The 21,528-nt window shown below is 40.4% G+C and overlaps 1 protein-coding gene across 4 annotated transcripts in view; it reads right to left on the bottom strand.

The window, feature by feature from the left end:
* Positions 1 to 21,528, bottom strand: part of KLHDC10 (kelch domain containing 10) — a 90,715-nt gene that overhangs the window by 41,291 nt on the left and 27,896 nt on the right. The gene's annotated exons all lie outside the window — the stretch shown is intronic.

The following is a 21,528-nucleotide window of genomic DNA, read 5'->3' as shown; positions in this document are numbered from 1 at the left end:
CTAAATTGGCCCTGCCCATGCTCAGAAAGGAACGCACATATACTGTATGTGGCTATGCAGATTCACACACATTTTTCACTATGCTACGTTAGTGCCAGCAGCTGTGACACTCTTGTAGCATTTCACACGCAGATGCACCCGCACAGTACAGGCGTGCCGCATATTTTAATCAGCAGAAGCTGGGTGTGCGTCCTAGTCACATCACTGGGTGAATAAGACATATCTGAAGGTAAAAAGTCACGAAAAGACACTCGGCACTACCGAGTCACGCCACGGCATGGGGCGACTAAAAGGGCTGTGAAACACCCAAGCAGGCTAGATGTATGAGGACACATCTATATATACACACAATTGTTTCACGCACTCTTTGCTACCAACTCTTCATCAGTCCCCAAGGGCTCAACATCCAAGGAACAACCAATTATCATTTTGGAAATTATACAAAATTGCATAACTATCATCTAGGATAGTACAAATTTCTGCACGCTACTTATTTATCAACATTCTCTCCCTAGAAAATTGGCAGCCGGGTGGCATTAAGTAGCTAGTTCTGGGCAGTGTAAGCTGGCTGGAGATGGATAATTGTGTCCAGCAATACACGCCGAGACATAGTACACGTCTGCACTCTTCATCTACCCTCTCTGCAATGTTCCTGCCGTCAAAATACAGGGAGAGGGGAGAGATCTCAGTTACGGAGCCTGTAACAGTAATGCGTGCGCTGCACAGCTCGGATGTTGGCCATCAGCCCTCTGGAGCAGGATCGTGCCTGTGGCATGTAAATCTATTAAAAAAAAAAAATGATGGGTGGAGCACCCGTGAAAATTATCCCGGGAGACCGGGAGAACACTGAACATTACAAAAAAACGGCTTACTTTATTCTTTAAATCGCTTCTGTCTGTTTCGCTGATCACGTGATGTAAACAATAGGTCACGTAGTCTCTATGTAGGACAGAGTAACTCGTGGTCTATAATCCTTCAATCATACGTTTATGGGATTTGACCATACTTCTAATGGGGCTTCTAGTTGTAACATGAGCTCCAGTCACGTGATCGCATCACTTCTACCCCATCTGCATTACACAAGCATCACGTCCCCATGTTCCTCACATCTGGGACAGTCAAATGGATCTATCAATCCATCACTGTCATCTCCATGTGACCTGAACCAGACTCCTGGACTTTTGCTTTATCTTGAAAGTGGCTATTTGTCAGAATGAATGTACTTCAAGTCTTCAGGATAACGCCTTCACCACTCCAAGGGATCTGTTAAAGCGTGATTGCTGTTCTGCTAATCATTAAGGACCCTCAACATCGTGAGTTTGTATGAGATTGTACACTATTCATTGGACCTACAACCAAGCTTCATAATATATTTTGTCCTAAATAAGGAGTCACATAGGAACAGGACTATTCATTATCACTAAATTCTACTGTACATCAACCGTATCCAGAGTTGAGGTGCAATATGTGAAATGTCATGATATGTACACAAGTATATCGCATATAGCTGATTTTATGTTTTATTACCAGAGAATAAATGTTATATTTTTATTAATACACATCACCTGGTTGTGCTTTGATATAATTAATATCCTCACATCAATGCTGTTTTTTGTAGGATTCCTTTATCCCAATTGGGGTTGACTAGCCCCATCCAAACAGCTGTTGTGGAAAGAGAATCCATTGGAGCACCTGTTTTTTTTTTAGAAAAAATTTCTTTGTATTTTCCTTTTTGACTAAACCAAAATTTGCACATCCTACAAAACAAAGCACAAGTGCTTGAAAAGAAGGGAAAAATTACAACTGATACTCTTTAAACCCATAGGAACGGGGAATAAAGACACTGTGCTGTTAGAGACACATTCTCTCCTACAGGAAACTCCAGAGACTCCGTTAACACTACTCTACAGTGCAGGGAATTGTTGCTTTGAATGGAGTTATAAGCTCTGCCTGGGACTTCTGAATGTTAGGAAATACTTCCCAATAGATGATCTAGACAGGGGGCTGTAATCCTGTAATTGGAAGTAGGCGACGAAAGGGTAGAGAGATGTGCAATGGTCAAGTTTAAGATGCAAGGGAGCAGTACTATAACTAATAAACGAGCTAGAACACAGCAACATATGGATCAGGAGCTACAATTTAATTTTTCATTAAAAGGCCATATTGGACTTCCTTTTAGCATTATTGTAGAGTTTCTATCTTATAAAGGATCTCATCCAAATTCTCTTATTCTGAAAAAAACAAAAAACCAAAACCTAATGCCCTAGTAACAAAAAGGTGTGCTTCCCATAATAGCACTAGCGAGATGTGGAAAAGCGGCCACTACAGGCACATGCAATTCTTTGACGCTTGAATACAACTGGAAGTTATATTTGGATTGCTTCTTTAGAGCAGTGTGTTTATAAAAAAAAACAAAAAACAAACCTCTGGTACTCCAGAGTCAGACCGGCCTCTTATGTCGGGTACACATATCGGGCAACGTGTACCTGCTATATTGTCAACTATGTGCGCTCCCAGGCGTAGTCAGCAACATCGCCTGTCGGTCCTGCATGCAGACCCGACAAGCGATCTAGTCAGCAGGGGTCATGCAGTCACACACACTTGCCAATGCCAGCACCCCCGCCGCTCGCGATATCATGCTAGGTACACATCTTTTAGTGTGTACCCAGCTTTAGACAGCTGTAGGCAGGAGGGACTCTTAGTGGTGAGAACCCTGATTGAGCCTAGGTCTTTATTTTTGAAATTTTGAATTTCTTGCCAATATAAAGTGCTCCTTTCAAATGTAATTTTATATGCAAAACAATCAACTCAACACAATCTCTTGACACAACTACAAAATATAATAGAATACACAAATTTCCACAACGTGATGGGGAAGCTCAACTATTAACCACTCATATTATAAACTGCTAGAATATAGTAAACCCAAGATAAGACATTATGCGGTCTCAACAAAAGGACTATACATACAGGAGGTTGAGTGAGAAGAAAAAAAAAAAAAAAATTCTTAGATTTATGGGCTGCAATATTAACCACACAAGAATTAGTTTTAAATATGTACAGAGTCGCAGATGAAGCACAAGTGACCTTGGCATGAAAAAAGGCGCAGCTGGTGCTTTTTAACTACATTTTAGTAAGTTATTTATAGTGAGACCATTTCGTATTAGAAATTCTATATCCAATATTTATTACCGACTCCTGGCATTTCTCATTTACCACAGCAGATCAAACAGTCAGCGCTGGCAGTGATCTATGTCTTTTCCTCTATTTATTCTGCAAATTCAAATATTTGTAGCAGTTTGCAGCAGGTGGTTATATGCTGTGGTATTTTATCTATTCATTCATTGAAGTGATGGGAAATTCTCTCTTTTATGGTAGCACTTCGTATACAGATTGAGACTCACTTGCACACAGATATAGGGGTCTATTTACTAAGCCGTGTTAGGAGACAGAGTGAAAAGTGATAAGGTGCCAGCCAATCAGCTCCTAATTGTCATCTCACAGGCAGAGTTTGAAAAATAACAGTTGGGAGCAGATTGGCTGGCCCCTTAACACTTTTCACTCTGTCTCCTAACACTGCTTAGTAAATAGACCCCATAGTTGCATATCAAAATAAATCAGTGCAGTCTCGTTAAGCGGGTTTGTGGAATTGCTTGTGCCAGGTGTCCTTTACCTGTCTTAGTCACAATGCAGAGTCACACGGGACCTGGTGCACCAAGAAGGGCTGCTTGGCACGACTGCTGCAATAGTGTACGAGGACACATATGTAGATCCTAGATACACCGACACCAGCGATAAATAGAGTCTTGCAATATTAGTGGCCACTAATTCAGTGACTAATATCTATAACTAAAAAGCACGACAGCAAAGAGCACAATGTGTACATACACAGTCGTGTAATGGAAATTTAATTTGCAGTGAATGGCCAGGGGTGGCGGGCTGCCCAGCACCCGGAAACTTAAGGGACTTAGCATGAAATTAATTTGAAATGCTTTTTAACACTCTGCCACCAACAACAAATGTTAGGCCCATGCAGGGTGTGCGGTGCACACCACCGCACACTCTGCACCCATTCAAAATACTTCTCTCCATCAGCACCGCAGATATCATCGGAAACATAACACAGGCGCCATGTTTCCAAAAATCTGCACACTATAGAAATCACAGGAAAAATAGTGCCAACACCATTTTCCCATAGATCGGTGTATACGAAGTAGGCCCCTGGCGCTTGCCAAAAGTCTACTGCGGAAAAAAACAGTGAGAGAGGTGGGGGTTCGACAAAGGCTGCAGACAGACCCTACCCGCTCATGATGTGTCCCTGGGTAGGACACTTCCTAAAAATAGATATCTTCTTTCATTAGTCTGCTGCCCTACTCAAAGGGGTAGCCACTTTCAAGCCACAGTACCTATTAGGGATGAGCGGTTCGGATTTACTCGGATCTCAGCATGGCATTTTATTGGCTATCGGCTATCACGTGTTTTGGATAACCAATAAAATAAATCCGAACTAATCTTGCGGTAAAGTGGCGATAAGAACCGAGTAAATCCGAACCCGCTCACCCCTAGTACCTATATATGTATATACACACCAAGTCTGTGATATACACTTTTTGTATTATGCATAGCTCTCAATTATATACTGAGTACATACGCAGGAATGGGTATGTAATACCGGCAGTCGGGGTTCCTGCTGTCAAAATACAGACAGGGGTCAAGTAAGTATTCTTACCCTCCCCACCCCTTCTCCCGCTAACCCTCTCTTCTTGCAGCCCAACCCTACTCCTCCCCGTTAGGGGGGAAACTTAGTGCCTAACCGCCCCCCCCCACCCAGTGGTGCCCAACCCTAACCCACCCCCCCGGGGTGCCTAACCCTAATCACCCCCAAACCCAAAACTAACCTCGCTATGCTGCTAAACCCAACACTTCCCCCACATGGCTAACAGCTAAGGCGCACCCGATTTACATAATTCGGACTGGCGCCTGTCTGCATTCTGGCGTCGGGATTAAGAGAGGCGTCGGTATTTCAACTCCTATCTTAAGTCCTGTGTCGGGCTTTCACCATCGGGATTCAGACCAGTGGCATGCCGTCCGCTGGTCTGCCAACTACATCGCTCTATGCACGGTGACAAGCTTATGTAAACATCAACATATATGTTACACTAAAATACAGATGCACATCTACTATTGACCCATACAGACAGGCAATAGTTCCACAAATACAAAAGGTACCCATAGGATTTAAATCCGTCCTCAAGATCCCACAACAGTTTGGGTTTTAGAGATATCCATGGTTGAGCACAGGTGACTTAATTAGTACCTCAGTCAATTTGATTTAAACTAGGTATGTGCGCTGACACCCGTGTTTTGGTTTTGGATCTGTATTTTTTGTCAAAAATTAATAAAAACTGCTAAACTTACATAATGAGCTTTTTTGTTCTTACAGTATTAACCTCAACAACATTAATTTCCACTCACTCTGTCAATTTTGACCACCCGACAGCTCAGAATATTGTTTTTCATCCAGTTTAGGCCCAAAAGTTGCAACAAGCTAGCTGGCTGACTAAGCTAAGTGGCAGCAGTGGGCGGCACAAACATGTGGCAGTTTAACCCCCAACATGGCACATCAGGAAACACAGGTTTTCATTAATCAAGAGACCTGAGGGAGATGGCGCATGCATGTATTTGAAGGTAGGGAAAGGAAGGGTTTAATTAAATTTTTCGATTCCGAAGCAAATTTATGAGGGAGGAGGGGAGAGCATGGGTGAACAATATGACCCATGTTTGCCCACAAAATCAACTTGATGGTTGAGAATATTTTTTTTAAATTAAAAGGGGCATGCAGGAGATGCCGTCTGTGGCGATAAACATTTATGAACGTTTTCACCATTCAGCAGATGCATGTAGAAGATTGCAGCACCTGCAAGAACTGTCGAATTTGCCCTACCACCAGCTGATGCAAGAGGTAGTTACAAGGTGGAACTACACCCTTTACATGCTTCAGCGAATGGAGGAACAGCAAAAAGCCATCCAAAGCTACACCGTGAACTAGGAAATAGGAAGAGGAGGGGGAATGTACCTTACTTAAGCCCAGTGGAAAATACTTTCCATGTTGTGCAAACTGCTGAAACCCTTCGAAGTAGTCACCTGTGAAGTGAGTTCAGACACTGCATGCATAGGTCAGGTAATTCCCCTCATTAGACTGTTGGAAAAGCAGCTTGAGACCCTGAAGGAGGAGCTGACAAAGCGATTCCACTAAGTATGTCAGACTTGCAGATCAAGTCCTTTATTCGCTTCACCAGGATCCAAGGGTTGTCAGGACCTTCCAATCAGATCAATACATTTTGAAGACCATGCTCAATCCTAGGTTTAAGTCATTGCTACACATGGAGCCTGCCCTGCACAAGGAAGTCTGTGTTCGGGGTGGAGTGGGAAGGAAGGAAAAGGGGGCATGGCTGTTTTGTGATCCGCGATTGACTGAGGAGCCACAGTCCTTGCTGCCGAATGTGTGGACTGTGGATTATCACTCTAGGGATGGCCATTGGTGTGGTTACCACCGATGGCGATTTCGCAAGTGGCCATCGATGGTGACCAACTATGCAATGGAAGACCATCAATGGTTTTACCAACCAATGGTTATCCCTGTTCTGACTCGTGGGCCAGTCAGAACCTGGGGGTCGGGCTTCATGGGTGTCGGGGCAGAGCTATGCTCTATGTCAAGGCACCTTGCAAAAAAAAAAAAAAAAAAGAAACCATTTGGTTATGCTTTACCATCGATGGAGTGCATCCATCTGGTTCTCCCCCATCGATGGTAAATGCATTCAACATCGGCCATAAAGGTCGATGACCATCCCTACATCACTCATTCCCACTGCACCGACCATGAAGGGGTAAGGCTGATCGCGCATGGGCTGTGCCCAATTCCTGCTTTGTAGTGAGAGCAGATGCAGTGTCTATGGCAGTGTTGGCTAACCTTGACACTCCAGCTGTTATGGAACTACATAACCCAGCATGCACTGCTACAGTTTTGCTATTAGGGCATGCTAAAACTGTGGTAGGGCATGCTGGGATATATAGTTCCACAACAGCTGGAGCGTCAAGGTTAGTCAACACTGGTCTATGCACTTAAATTCAAGAAAAAAAGAAGCAATATAACCGATGGGCGCACCAAGGGTCTAAGATCAACCAGCACAAAAATATCCTACAGTCCTATCACCCAAAAAGGACTAAAATAAACAGATATAAACAAGGTAAAATACAATGATAGCTATAACTTGCAGTATGAAAGGCACAAATGACTGTACATCAATTTTCAGCTGAATAAAACAATTTATTGCATAGAAAATAATTTAAGAAATTACCCTTTATAAAATGGCATAACACAATAATATTGGTGTACAATCAAATACACAGGTATTAGTACATATTAGAATCACAATAAGAACTAAAATAAGAACAGTTCATACCATAGGTAAAAACAGAGGGGCCCCCTGACACCCGGACCTTTATAGTATCCGGATGTCAAGGGGATGTAGATGGAAAAAAGGCAATGCTTACAAGATGGGTGTTTGTGTGAACTCAACAAGAACTCCAACGCATTTCGACCTTCCTGTGTTTCTTCCTCAGGGCCTGTGTGATGTGTGGTGTGAGCAGTCTTTTATACCGCTTAGGGTGCAAGGGCCTGATTCTGCTTTGCAAATAAAGTGAGAAAGAGCACGTCACTGTGAACCAGGACAAACCATGTTGCAATGCAAGGGGTGCAAATACATATATTTTATTTTGCATGTAGGGTAAATACTGGCTGCTTTTGCATGTAGCCTACAAATACTGCTTAATAAGTTTTATTTTTACACTGTAATCTAGATGTCAGTTTGGACACACTCCTCAAATCTAACACACTGCACATTTTACATCTGCCCCATCTGCAGTGCAGCATGGTTTCACCAAGATGATCAGTTACGTGCGGTTTCTCACTGTATTCCCAAAGCTGAATCAGGCCCTAAGTTCACTAAGGGATATAAAAGACTGCTCACACCACACATCTTATGCTCTGAGGAAGGTCGAAACGCGTTTGAAGTTTATGTGTGGACTCAACAAGAACTCCATCTTGGAAAAAAAGGGCCCTAATGCTTACATCTACATCCCCTTGATTTCTATCCGGATACTATAAAGGTCCGGGTGTCAGGTTGGTATGAACTGTTCTTATTGTGATTCTAATATGTACGAATACCTGTGTATTTGATTGTACACCAACATTATTGTGTTATGCCCTTTTATAAAGGGTCATTTCTTAAATTATTGTTTTTTATGCGAAAAAATTCTGTTTTATCCAGCTGAAAATTGATGTACAGTGATTTGTGCCTTTCATACTGCAAGTTATAGGTATTATTGTATGAACTCAGGGTTGAAGCACCATTGAAATATCCATGATTCTTGTTTATATCTATACACTTCTTGCCCAACAAACTGTGCCACCTATGTACTGGTGCCCAGGGTACCTGCTCTGCTTGCCCCACCATCATTACACCATTGACATTCATATATGAATAATGTTTTCCTTTGACAAAATGAACCAAAACAAATGCATAAAGCCAACTTGAACATCGGGCTTGGAAAATGGAAACTAGCTTTTGTATGCCAGGGTTATTCAGACTGCGCCACATGCTCCTATTATGCTGGACACATGTTCAATTTAGCCTGGTTTCCTCCACTAGCACCTTTTATGCCCCCTCACTAATAATTTCACAATTTGCATGCAATGTATGGGAAATTCACAGAGATTACAGTGCTCCCAATTCCCCAAAGAGTCACCTACCCGACTGCTTTCATGGGACTTTACTGGCACAGTTATGTTACCAGATAAACTACAAAGCTCAGGCACAGGTCTGGAGTTTATTCTGCAGCTGCAGTGTTTCTCGTCATCCACAACCACAAGTAACTTGTGAGGTGACAAGACTTTTCACTGACCTGCAACTATATGGATCAAATACCTGGTGGCCACCTGCTGCTAGCTGCAGTGTTGTATCCCAGAACACACGATATATCGCATATACATTAAATAATCTTCTGAACGATGGCACAATTTATTGTGTCGGGTGAATAGATTCTCCTGTGTACTATGGGCCCGATTCAGATTTGGGAAGAGTAATGGAGCGTACACACGGTCAGATTTGTCAGACTTGTCAGATGAACGATTGAACGATTAAACGATCTGAACGATTTGAACGATTTGACCAAAGTTTTGAACGATTTGAACGATTTTTGGCTGCATTAAAATGAATGGAATCGTCCAAGTCTGACTGCAAACCCATCAGATGTCAGATATCGTTATCTGACAAACGGGAACGCGCATCGTTGATCGTCCATCGTTCAGGCATGTCAGATATGAACGATTTTCCTTCAGATATGAACGACTGAACGATTTTTAAATCGTTATCGTCCATATCTGAAGAAAAAATCTGATCGTGTGTATGCACCATAAAGGTGGCACACCTATTTGCGTGTTCCTTTAATTTTGAAATTATATAGATAGAAGTGCAGCTGACCACCAATGTATCCACTGACCACCCATTTTATTATTGCAAACCCCAACCACCAGTGTGTCAAAGCATGTCCCACTGACCACCAATGTGTGCCCGGCCCTGTCCACCAATGTATAGAAATGCATGTCCCACTGACCACCAATGTGTGCCCAGGCCTATATAACCCTGACCAATGAATTTTGGAGACTACTGAACCCCCCCCTCCCCCCCCCAAAAAAAGAAGTGTATATACACACACATTTATAAAAAACAAAACATTATAATGCATATTATAAAAACACATATAAATAATGAAAGTATTCTAAGTAAAATTTTAAAATCCTCCCCCCAAAAGACAAGACATTAAAAACACCATAGCTTAAATCAACATTAAAAAAGCTTTAACTATAACAAAAATTAAAAAAAAACAAAAAACAAAACATCAAAAACCACAATATACGGCAACATTAAAAATACTACAAAACAAAACAATCAAACTTTTTAAAATCACTAGAAGTATTTTCCAGAAATGTGTCTCTGGAGGGTACAAGACAACCAAGAAGCTGTTGGCGTTGAAGGAGTTGGCCCAATTTAGAAGTCAGTACTACAGCACCGCGTCAGTTCCATGGGTGGGGAGGAAGATCCAGAACCTCAGGACAGCGTTTATAAAGGAGAGAGGGTAGAGTTCAAAAGGTCTGGAGCCGCCGCTGATGTGTACCACCCCACCTTGTGGTACTACAATTTGTTCCATCTTCTGGAGCAGAGCCTCAGTGAGGGCCGGTTGCCAGATGGCCAAAATCCAATACTGTGCACCTATCTTTACTCTGAGGGCCTGATTTGGAGATTTACTCAATTCCAATATATATGCAGATCAAGGTGTTAGCCATTGCGCATGTGCGAATACCTGCGATTGTATTGCAATCACGCGCATGCAGAAGATTCACTTGCAAAGTGAGTGGCAGATAGTAAACGTTTGAGGCAGGTAACGTGGGGTGGCTAGGCAAATGCAGGCATGTCGGGACAGTTTCATGGGCGTGCAAAATTAGCCATTGCGATCTTTCGCAGCATGAGAGCTCTCTGCGTGTCATGAGAGCCGCAGTGTTTGAGACAGGTCAGACTACTTAAAAAGCTGCACGATCTGCGTCGATGTTACCGATTTTTATGCTGTTGTTCGGACGTATATGAGAAGGCAGCAGTGGGCATCCCTATGCTCGGCTAAGCGTTGGAAGGCATTAGCATATTTTAGCAACCACGATCCGTAAGATCGCAGTTGCTATTTCATTACTGTAAATTTTGGAATCGGACCCAGAGTTCGCTACAAACCTTTTGTTGCCCACCATAAACAACTATAATCTTTGCATGGTTTACAAAATCGATATGTCTGTCTACCAGTCTCTTTTTCTACTACACTGTCAGCACTGACTAAGGGCTCAGGACCAGCTGGGGCGAATCTGGTGTACTATGGCCGGTATATAGAGGATTTGTCTTTCTTGGAATGGGGATCACGCAGCAGCTACTGAGTGTACAAAAATGTTGACATTTTAGATTCATATTAGAATTTAATTTCACACGTTAGTCACCTGTCTGACAATTTTTTTTTTTTAGATATAAGCCCTCTGTGGAAGGTGATAGTATTACATCCACCTCATAATGCAAATATGAGCAACAGTCTAGTGGTTTTGTATATAACAGTGGACATCATCCATGGATTAACAGTAATTCCCAAACTTTTTTGAACTGTGGCGCCCTAGAGCACAGTTTCTCAAACTCAGTCCTCAGGACCCCAAACAGCGCATGTTTTGCAGGTCACCTCACAGAATCACAAGTTAAATAATTAGCTCCACCAGTGGAACTTTTAAAATGTGTCAGTGAGTAATGAATACACCTGTACACCTGCTGGGTGATCTGGAAACCGTGAACTGTGTGGGGTCCTGAGGACCGAGTTTGAGAACATCTGCCTTAGAGTATCAGAATTGTTTTCACGGCACCCCTAAGCCAAAATTAATTGAGAAACTCAGGAAAAAAAAAAAAAAAAGTAAAATAGTAACATGAAGTGAATTGTGCTTTCACCTGTTATCTTTAAGTTCAGTACGTGGTGGTGGAGGACAGGTTTGCGCTTCTGTTTGTCCACATATTTACATTACATTGACCAAAAATAATTTGACTTGGTGCTGGACAACCAACCTGAGGCACCCCTGCAGGGTGCCACGGCGCAGTTTGGGAACCACTGGATTAACATACCAAAAAGTATAATGAGTCTGATTAGACGTAATAGTACAAAATGACTGAGGTACATGCACAAAAAATGCAAAGTAACAGGAAACTTAATAGTTGAAGCCAAGAATCATGCCAGTCTAATCTATAATAGAGGAGTCTCCTGAAAAGATTGCTAGTTAAGTACATAGTTAGTCTACTTGTCCTTCAGAAAAATTGAAGAAGAAAACTGAAAATAAAGATAAGACCTCCCTTGTTTTAATTTCTCAATTCAACATCTAGAGACGTATTAGATCCATAATCAATAGGAATTCTAAGGTATTGCAGCATGACCTTAACTTGTCACAAGTAATCGATGAAAAACCTTGAGTAGTCTTTCAAAAGAAAAAGAATTTAAAGAGCCTTTTGGCCCCAAGTACCTTTAAAGGTAATAAAGAAGGGATGAAGCTACGACATGGGTTACCCATGAAACCAATGGTGTGTGTCTTCATTGGAACCATTCCAAATGTTTAACATGTGATTTTTTTTAAGAATAAGGTAAATACAGTATCTATTAATAGGGGGATTTATTACACAAAGAATTTATAATTTTCCATTCAAGCTTTGTTACATATGTACTACACTGTGAGTGTTCCAAACAACATGCAAGTCGAAAGATGAGGACCTTAAAAGAAAGGTTTATAGAACAGCAGAATAACATCAAAAAAGGCCTAGGATACAGTCTCTCTAGACACTTTATGGAAAAACACAATAGTGATCCACAGGAACCTACTGTTCTTGGTGCTGAAACGATCAACCAAACCATGGGGCAGCGATACATAACAGATTATGTAGAGCAGAATCTGAATGGTTTAAGACTCCAGACCCTGCATCCAGATGGTCTCAATGAAGCCTTGGAATTTGTAGAATGATTAGTGCTGTCCTGTCAATGGAAGAGACATGCACCCACCCTCCATACCTTATATCATTAAAACCTTTCCTTACCTTAAATGTGAGGATATTCCCATTCCTCTCATACCACTTGGCATTTGTCTGCCCCTCTTTCCCTATTCCCTCATTATTTTTGGTATCACTCTTTACATAATTGAATGTGATTAATAATGTTTAGTATACAGGTTGAGTCTCCCATATCCAAAAATTCCAAAACACGGAATATTTTTAGCATGACTGAAATAGTAAAACCTTTGCTTTTTGATGGTTCAATGTACACAAACTTTAAGGCACAAAATTATTAAAAAATAAAAGTATAAAATGACCTATAGGCTGTGTATAAGGTGTAAATGAAAAATTAATTTATTTAATGTATGTACATAAACTTTGTATGAAATATTGTATAAAACTACCTTCAGGCTGTGTGTAGAAGGTGCATATACTACATAAATGCATTTTGTGTTTAACTTTGGGCCCTATTCCTAAGATATTTCAATATGGTATGCAAATATTCCAAAATACGGAATATTCCGATATCCAAAATACCCCTGGTCCCAAGAATTTTGAATATGGGAGACTATGTAGCTCCCTTTAAGCTAGGTACACACCTTACAGATAAATCAGCAGATCGAGTGATCTGCTGATGATGGTTGTTCATACACACTGAACAGCCATCATGTCTTCTGCCCGCAAGTCTCGCTGGCCAGGGGGCGTGTTGCCCCCCCAGCCCGCAGCCTCTGCTGCAAGTGTAGACCGCCCGTACACACAGCAGGATGCCCCAATACATCTGGAGATGTGTGAATGATGTTGTTCACAGACAAATCGCTGGTACACACTGGCCGATGCACACAAGATATATTGGCCGATCAATTAATCGCCCAATATATCTGCCAGTATGTACCCAGCATTACTCTTCCCGATATCTGCACATTAACAATACAACCTGGGTGAAATTCGCACAGGATATTTAATTCGCTCTCCTATGTCCCAAGGGATAGGAAGAGGTATGAAAGTTATTTAATAAAAAACAACTATGTAGGATAGTAGCTACAAATGGGTAGTAGTATGTGTTGGTGGTGTTCCCCAGATTCAGATATAAATCAGTAGAAAATGGAAAAGACGACTCGTTATATCATTTGGAATGATAAAATATATTAATGAAGGTTATATTTTAACTTTTTTAAAATATATGCGGACACACCAGGTAAGGCATATATAAATAAATGTACACAATTTATCTGCTGGGATTATTCCCAGCAGGAAATTACTTAAAAATCCTATATTATTATTGGCGAATAAGTTCAGTAATATCAGCTAAAAAAAAAAAAAAATTAACCAGTTGGTTTGGGATATGAACTTGTGACCCCACTACACCACAACACTTCTTTAGGAGCTGGTTTATCTTCGTATAATTATCCTCTTTTTCCTTGGTTTTGGAATTAGTTTAAAATATTAGATTCAAACCAGGAACATCAACATTATCAATATAGAGAATTAATAATAAAAAACAAGTTTGTATGACACTTGCGGTGCTACTAGTCTGTCATTTGTCCTTCTTTCATATGATTCATCCGATGCATCGATGTACTGTACACACGTTCCTACATGATATGGAGGCGTCATATTACATACAAGAAAAAAAAAACACACTAAGCAGTCAATCACTGCAATTTCTGGCACTGTTTAAAATAAAAATATATGTATATGTTCAATACCGGCTGCAAGTAATGTGGGTCTAGTTTAGACCCTAGAGATATAAAATCTCAAACAAATCCATATATTGATAAACAGGAGACTCAGGTAAAGATATCAATATAAAATTTTAATATAAAAATAGACATGAGATGAAATATGATATATAAATCAATTACTAGACACAAATAAGTAGAGCAGCACTTAATTACATGTGTAAAATTGCATCAGCCCTAATAATTACTAGATGGATACAAAGTAGATACTAGTTCCCTTGTTGTATAAATGAGATTCCAAGCCACACAAAGAGATTACTTCGTTGCACTGCAAGATTCCACAGGTGTATAGTGAGATGGCTGTTTGTTATGCCATTGATCAGTTGTTAGCCATTCCTAGATCCTCACTAATAGAGCAGGTATGCCGATTATTTGATATACAGCTGTTAATTAATGGCAATTATTTGAGACTAGCTTCCCAGTATTGCACCAAGTTATCTAAGGTTTTTAGATCTTGGGAGAAAAAAAAAAAAAAAAAAGGAGTTACCTCAAACTTAGATGCTGGTGTGCTTGATTGAATCCAAGGTGGATGAGAACTGCAAGATTCGCTGTGGTGTGACCTCACCAAAGTTGGATGTAGTCGGTGCTCCAATCCCCACACCGGACTGCCGCTAAGATGTAGATATGAGCTCATGCTTGAAAATAGCAGCTGCAAGAGGTCTCCGTCCCGGCTGCTCAGTATGAAGATCCACGAGTCTCCCAGTATACGGCGAAAATGGTATGCACTCACAATGATGTGCAGTGGCTGTGAGCAATCTTTACTCCCAGCTGTTCGGCATATAGTCTAGGTCTCTCGGAGCAGGGGCAAGGATCTCGAATTCTGGAGGGTGACGTCAACACGTTTGTCCCGCAAATCAACGGGACTTTCAAGACTGAATATTTGTGTCTAGTATTTGATTTATATATCGTATTTCATCTCATGTCTGTTTTTATATTAAAATTATATTTGTGTATTTGAGTCTCCTGTTTATCAATAGAGAGCAGTGTGTCTTATTTTTATTGGATTCTTGATATTATTCAATACCAAGCACAGTAATTGTCGTACATTAAATGATATTCTGGGTTTTCCACCAAGAAATAGTCCAATGTGCATCCAAATTCTCATAAAACGATAAACAAGAAGGGAACGACCATAGTGTAATAGGTCAAGAAAACAAATACATATTTTTTTCATGAACTAAAATTCAAAGTGTCTATTAGGTACACAAAAGACCAAACCATAAAGTGCGCAGTAATAAAGAAATAATAAAAACTCCAATCGACTATTTGATAAAAGTTTGAACCGTACTGTGTTCGGCATCTGGCCAGGTGCCGCAAAGTGAGACTAGTGGGAGATATCCGGAATCCTTCCCTTCTCTGCAACTGCTAGGCCGTCCACGGAAGGTCAGTTAGGTTCAGCAGGTAAGTGCAGATGGATCCCATAAACCGTCGCCAACGCATTTAGAGTGTGGTCACTCTTCCTGAGGGTGGTATGGACTCATGTGCTGGTGTTCTGATATTTATGGGCCCTCTGACCTGAAAGTACTGGGTCACGTTCTTTTTCAACTGTTTCAAAGCATTCAAAAAGTGTACTTTTCAGTACTATTATAGAGTGGATATATGCACTTAGTAAATAAAATATATTTACAAAGTTGTTAAATGTTTAGAAATAAAGCTCTCATCTTCTATATCCAGGTTATTATACTTAAAAAAATGGCACCAATTGCTCTAGCTTTTCCTTTTGTTAATAAAGTATTATATACTTTGTTTTAGATTATTGATGCTTATTTGGGACTTGGTGGAAACCCATAGTTTGACGCTGTGGCTGCTTGAATCCTAGTGCGCCAGTGCTGGTTCACAATTTCTATTATTAAATATAGAGGATTAGCCCACTATGCTATAATATGGGCTGTCATATAAGCTGTGGGGTCTTTTTTTTTTTGTTTATTTGCAGCCTATAAAAGAAACGCTTTTTTATTTTATTATGTATGTATTTTTTTTTTCTTGTATTAGTTTTTTTTCTTTGTATACTTTACAATTGTAGAAGTCTATATTGACTATGTAAGCAAAGTAGTATACCTGTATATGTCGAAATGATATCTAATGAGGATATTCTCCAGACAATTAAAAAAGATGGGGGGGTACACTCTTAGGTGTTTTAAATTAAATGACATTTTATGTTGATTGGCTCTCAGAAACTTAATAGTGGATCTCAGGGAGCAGCCTAATTATGGTCACTCCGTTTTGGACAGACTGTGCTCTCAAACATCTACAACTGCTTTCACTATTGCTATTAATTTAGCTTCCTGCAGCTACTGTAAAAACAAAAACGGAGGCAGGAGCTAACCCTGAGCCAGCTGCAGATACACTCTAGCTCAGGGGTGGCCATCCCGCGGCTATGGAGCCGCATGCAGGTCCCAGTTCGGCAGACCCAAACTGGTACTGAGAACGCTGGTCTCTGAAGCGATCAGAGACTAAAGAAGCCTCTGATCACTTCAGAGACCAGCGTTCCTAGTGAAACAGTGCGCGGGTGACGTAATCTGCAATGTAAGGAGCCCGAGCGCCTGCTGGATCCAGTTAGTTCCAGCTGGCAGCAGGACTCAGGAGCCCAGATGGTGTGGAGCGGTAAGTTTCTTCATAGTGGTGTGGGCGGGGAGGGGGAGCTAGTACTTCGGGCACTACCTTAGGGGGCACAACTACAGGGAGCATTGCAGAAGGGGCACAGCTACAGGGGGCATTGCAGAAGGGGCACAACTACTGGGGGCATTGCTTAATGGGTACAACTACAGGGGGCTCTGCATAATGGGCACTACTGCCTGAGAGCCAGTGGGGGGGCAGCCTGAGAGCTGGGGGGGGATGATGCCTGCTTTCATGCTTATGGGGGGCTGGGGTAACACATGAGGGGCTGCTGCAGTGGCATGCGGGGGCTGCAATGATACATGAAAGTGGGCTGGAATGGCAAGGGAATGGGCTGGAGTGACACATGTAGGAGCTGAAGTGTGTATTGTGGATCTTTCTTTTTCATTGTATTATATGTGGTTATCATTACCATTTATATGTCGCCACAAGTGTTCCGCAGCGTCTTACAAAGTACAGAAACAAATAGGTTGACCAGTGACTTACAGTACAATACAGGGCATTAGTGATCATAACACCCAGATAAGCAAAAGAGCAAAGTAACCAAGTGTTAGGTGCCCTAGTTGGGAGTAAGAAGCAGATGAAAGTAGAGTAAGGAGAAGCACAAGAGGGTAGAGGGCCCTGCTCGTAAGAGCTTACATTCTAAAAGGGGAGGGTTCTGGATTTCAAAGTGTATTTTATGTGGATGTGGTTTTTTTTTTAATGTATTTTATGTGGTGCTGGCTTGTTTCAGTATTATTGCTCTGGAGTTTTCTTTCACTTCAAAGTAAAAAAATTATATTGGGAAGATTATGTAAATTGTGTATTTTCAGTATGCTAGGCTCGCCCCCAGCGTGACTAAAAACAGGGGTGTGACAAGGTCATGCTCCTGCGAATGTCATGTCAAAAGGTGTGCACACATAATGGGGCGTGGCCTTGTGACAGCTAGACCACACCCCATTTTATGCACGCACATGCCATCTGCTCTTTAACTTGACTACAGATATTTCTTGACTCTTTGCCTCTGACTGGTTGGCCAAACCCCTGCTCTAGCTCAACTGTTTCTACTGCTGGAATCCATTCATTCATTCACCTGTCGCTGCTGTGAGAATTAAACAGGGACAGGAACAAGTTTTGAGCTCTGCAACAGCTGCAGACAACTACTTGTATACTCCAGCTCATCATTGCGGTTTCTTCACTGAGACACCACTGTAAGGAGTCTTTTGAAAACAACTGTGTCCAGACCAGCGATCAAGTCATTGGTGTGAGTAAAACATCTAACAGCTGGGAAATTTATCTCCGGGATTTCTTGTAAACAAATCACCTCATCTAGTCCCCAGATATTTACAGGTGACACGAAGCTTAATGGGGTCTGTTCCCAAATTTTAAACTATTCCATCTGTGACCTCCCCTTAGTCTATTTCGCTAGTTTTAAAGTTTGTCGCCCCAACTTTTTTTTTTGCCCCCAAAATGAAAGTACCTTTTTTGGGGGGTCCTGTAGTACTTTTTAAAAAATGTTGACACCTTTTGGGGACTGTCCAAGGTGTGTTGGGTGGTTTTTTAAAGTTTGTACCCCAAAACCCCAATTCTGCACTTTTGTTAGCCACCTTCATAGGTGATACTTTTTCGCTGGGTCTGATGCGTTGACTTTTCGCTCCGGCGAAAAATTAGGTACAATTGAATATGGCGATAAGTCAAACCGGCGAAAATGAAGTAATCGACAAAAAAGTTTTGCGAGAACGGCTTTTCGCAGCCTAGTTGAATATGGCCCTATGTATTGGTGAGTATAATAAATTTATTTTTATTTTTAAACTTACGTTTGATAAGCATTTAAATCACATTTTATGCGCCTGGAGTAATCCACCATACATTTATATTTCTATTTTATGTAATCCAGTTTACTGTTTAGGGGTGCTTGAATATAATTTATACCCATTTCAATGCATACAAAGTAATTAACCAATTATTGTGCCTAGTTTATGTTTTTTTTTTTAGATTATATACATATATGCTGAATATTGAATAGAACGCTGCACATACAATTGAGCAAGCCTAATTTAGCAATATATAAGCGCCCTCCCTAAAATAAGGGTAACACCACCACAAAAGGTGGTAGATAAATATGGTGCAGTCATGAAAATCTCAAATTACATCAATTGCTGGACCAGGGGGGTGATATACTGTATCACCTGTGATTGCAACATAAAGCATGTCGGAATGACGACACTGATGCTGAAAGAGCGCATCCTGGAACATGTGAGGAATGAGTCCTCAGATCTCACTAAAAAGAAACAACTCACTGTAGTAGCCAAACACTTTTACAAACACAAGGGAGGTCTGAAAAAAAGTCTAAGAGCATACGGTTTGGAGGAAGTACGTCTGGGGGATCAGAGGCAGGGATCTAACCAAGGAACGCTGAAACGCGAACATTTTTGGACTTTTAGATTGGGAGCCCTTATACCTGGTGGGCTACATGAATATATAAAATTACAGTTAGAGATATGTTGCTCATTAACTGGAAAGCTTCCTGATTTTATATTTTTTTATAGGACGGCCTGTTGATTCCTTCACCTTCCCCTCCAATGGTCATCTTTGCTAACCAATTGATAATATATGCAAAGGATCATTCTATTATTAGGTAATAACATACTTGTCCGCCTATATATATATATGACAATAATAAAAGGTTATATTTTAACTTTATATTTATCCCAAGGGTAACCCCCAAAAACAAGTATTTTTCTCAATTTTCTACTTGCACATTAGCATTCAGTTTACATTAATTGAATAATCCACGGGTGGATATTGAATGAAATTATGCACAAAAATGAACGTACATTTATTTTGTTGGTGTGTAGACGTATAGGTGCATTATATATATTATAGCTCTTCTTTGATAGACATATGTATGGGAATAAGTTAATTTTGAACCATGCTATGATTAAAATCCTGTGTTTTAATGAAAAAAGTATGGAAAATGTGTTTAAAAGTTTTATTATTGCCATGCACATAAACGTTTTAAATATTTTTATTGAGCCACATTTTATCATCATGTGTTTTTAAAATAGTGTTTCTAGTGAAATAAAGGATATATGATTCCCAAATATACTGGGGAGTTTAAAATGGTGAACACGTAATCCAATTTGTATCCAGCCTATAAAATGATGGACCTTGCTAATTAATGAGACTTGAAAAGAGAGAGCGAGAGCAATCAGCTTGTAAAAAGCCACAGGAGTGGCTGAAACATGTTGCTACTTTCCGGTCCACTGAATGGATGCTGGCTGCCTCCTACTTCTGCACCATCGGATAAACAGCTACTTTGGATTTATATGCGCTTAATTTAACTATTCTGGTGGTAACCAAGCCTTAGTGGTGCCTTCCTTAACTTTGCAAATACATTGCCAGTGGGACTTCAATGTGGTGGTAAACTTTACAGCCACCGGTATCTACTGCCTTTAACGGCCAATCGGGGCACAGGTGGGAATAGTATTGAGGTTAGATCTACAACAGGTAAAGTACCTCTTGTCCCTTGAATCAGCTGCAGGAAGCTGCTGCAGAGGGTGACTGCAACAGGAGCGATTTGAACTACTGCCAAATATTTAAAAAGTACAGCTCCTGGAAGAGACCTGTAGCTGGCGCTCAGCCCTGGTAAGTTACCAGGAAAATATCTAAGGCATAATTAATTGAATTTGCAAACAAGACTTCTGTGGAATCAGGATTTATATTAATATTAATGACATCTAATACAGCATTAAATTGCAAGAGTATAAACAATTATGCAGCTGCATTTTCAGTGACATTTTATATAGGAACAATTTATCCAAGTATATACAATTTGTTTCCAGTGATCCTATGACCATCTGGTGGAGTGGTATAATTTAGGTTATAAGCTCTAAAGTGAATAACTAAAAATCATTAAGTATTTGTGTATATGTTTTTAATTTTTGATACCTGGCCTATGCATTTCTAATACATGTAATTTTGTGCATATATGTTTAATTATTATTACATCAGTGCAGAATTGTCTTTTTTTATTACTAAGAAAAAATACCAAATTAGGGCCTGAAACCCCTTGAATGGGTAAGCTGTTCTACAGCAGCTACTATGGAAGCTGGAGTAGTCACCTCCAGTATGCAACAGATAAATAGAATAACCACAAAACAGCAGCGCTAGATAACAATAGATAGTACATCAATGTAAAGGCAAATGGATGTAAAAATGTATTTATTAAAAGTTATTTATATAACTGGCAATAAATTTATTTAAATTGGTGCAAACCAAATTTTAATAAGAAAAAGGATAAAATGACAACATATAGGTATATTAAACATACAGTCTAGCAATAAAAATAGCAGTAATATCCACTAAGAAATAGTTACCTTTGATAAAGCTGCGTACAGCAGCGAAACGAGTCAGACACTCACCCCTAATCACCCCAAAGAACTTTACTTTGATCTATGGATTTGCTTGAACTAGCACTGGACCGGTTTACAGCATTATTTGAATAGAACTATTCCTGCATA

Source organism: Taudactylus pleione, unplaced genomic scaffold (assembly GCF_031769625.1).
Source record: "Taudactylus pleione unplaced genomic scaffold, aTauple2 ptg000086l, whole genome shotgun sequence".
NCBI lineage: Eukaryota > Metazoa > Chordata > Amphibia > Anura > Myobatrachidae > Taudactylus > Taudactylus pleione.
This window is presented reverse-complemented; position numbering and strand designations above follow the sequence as displayed.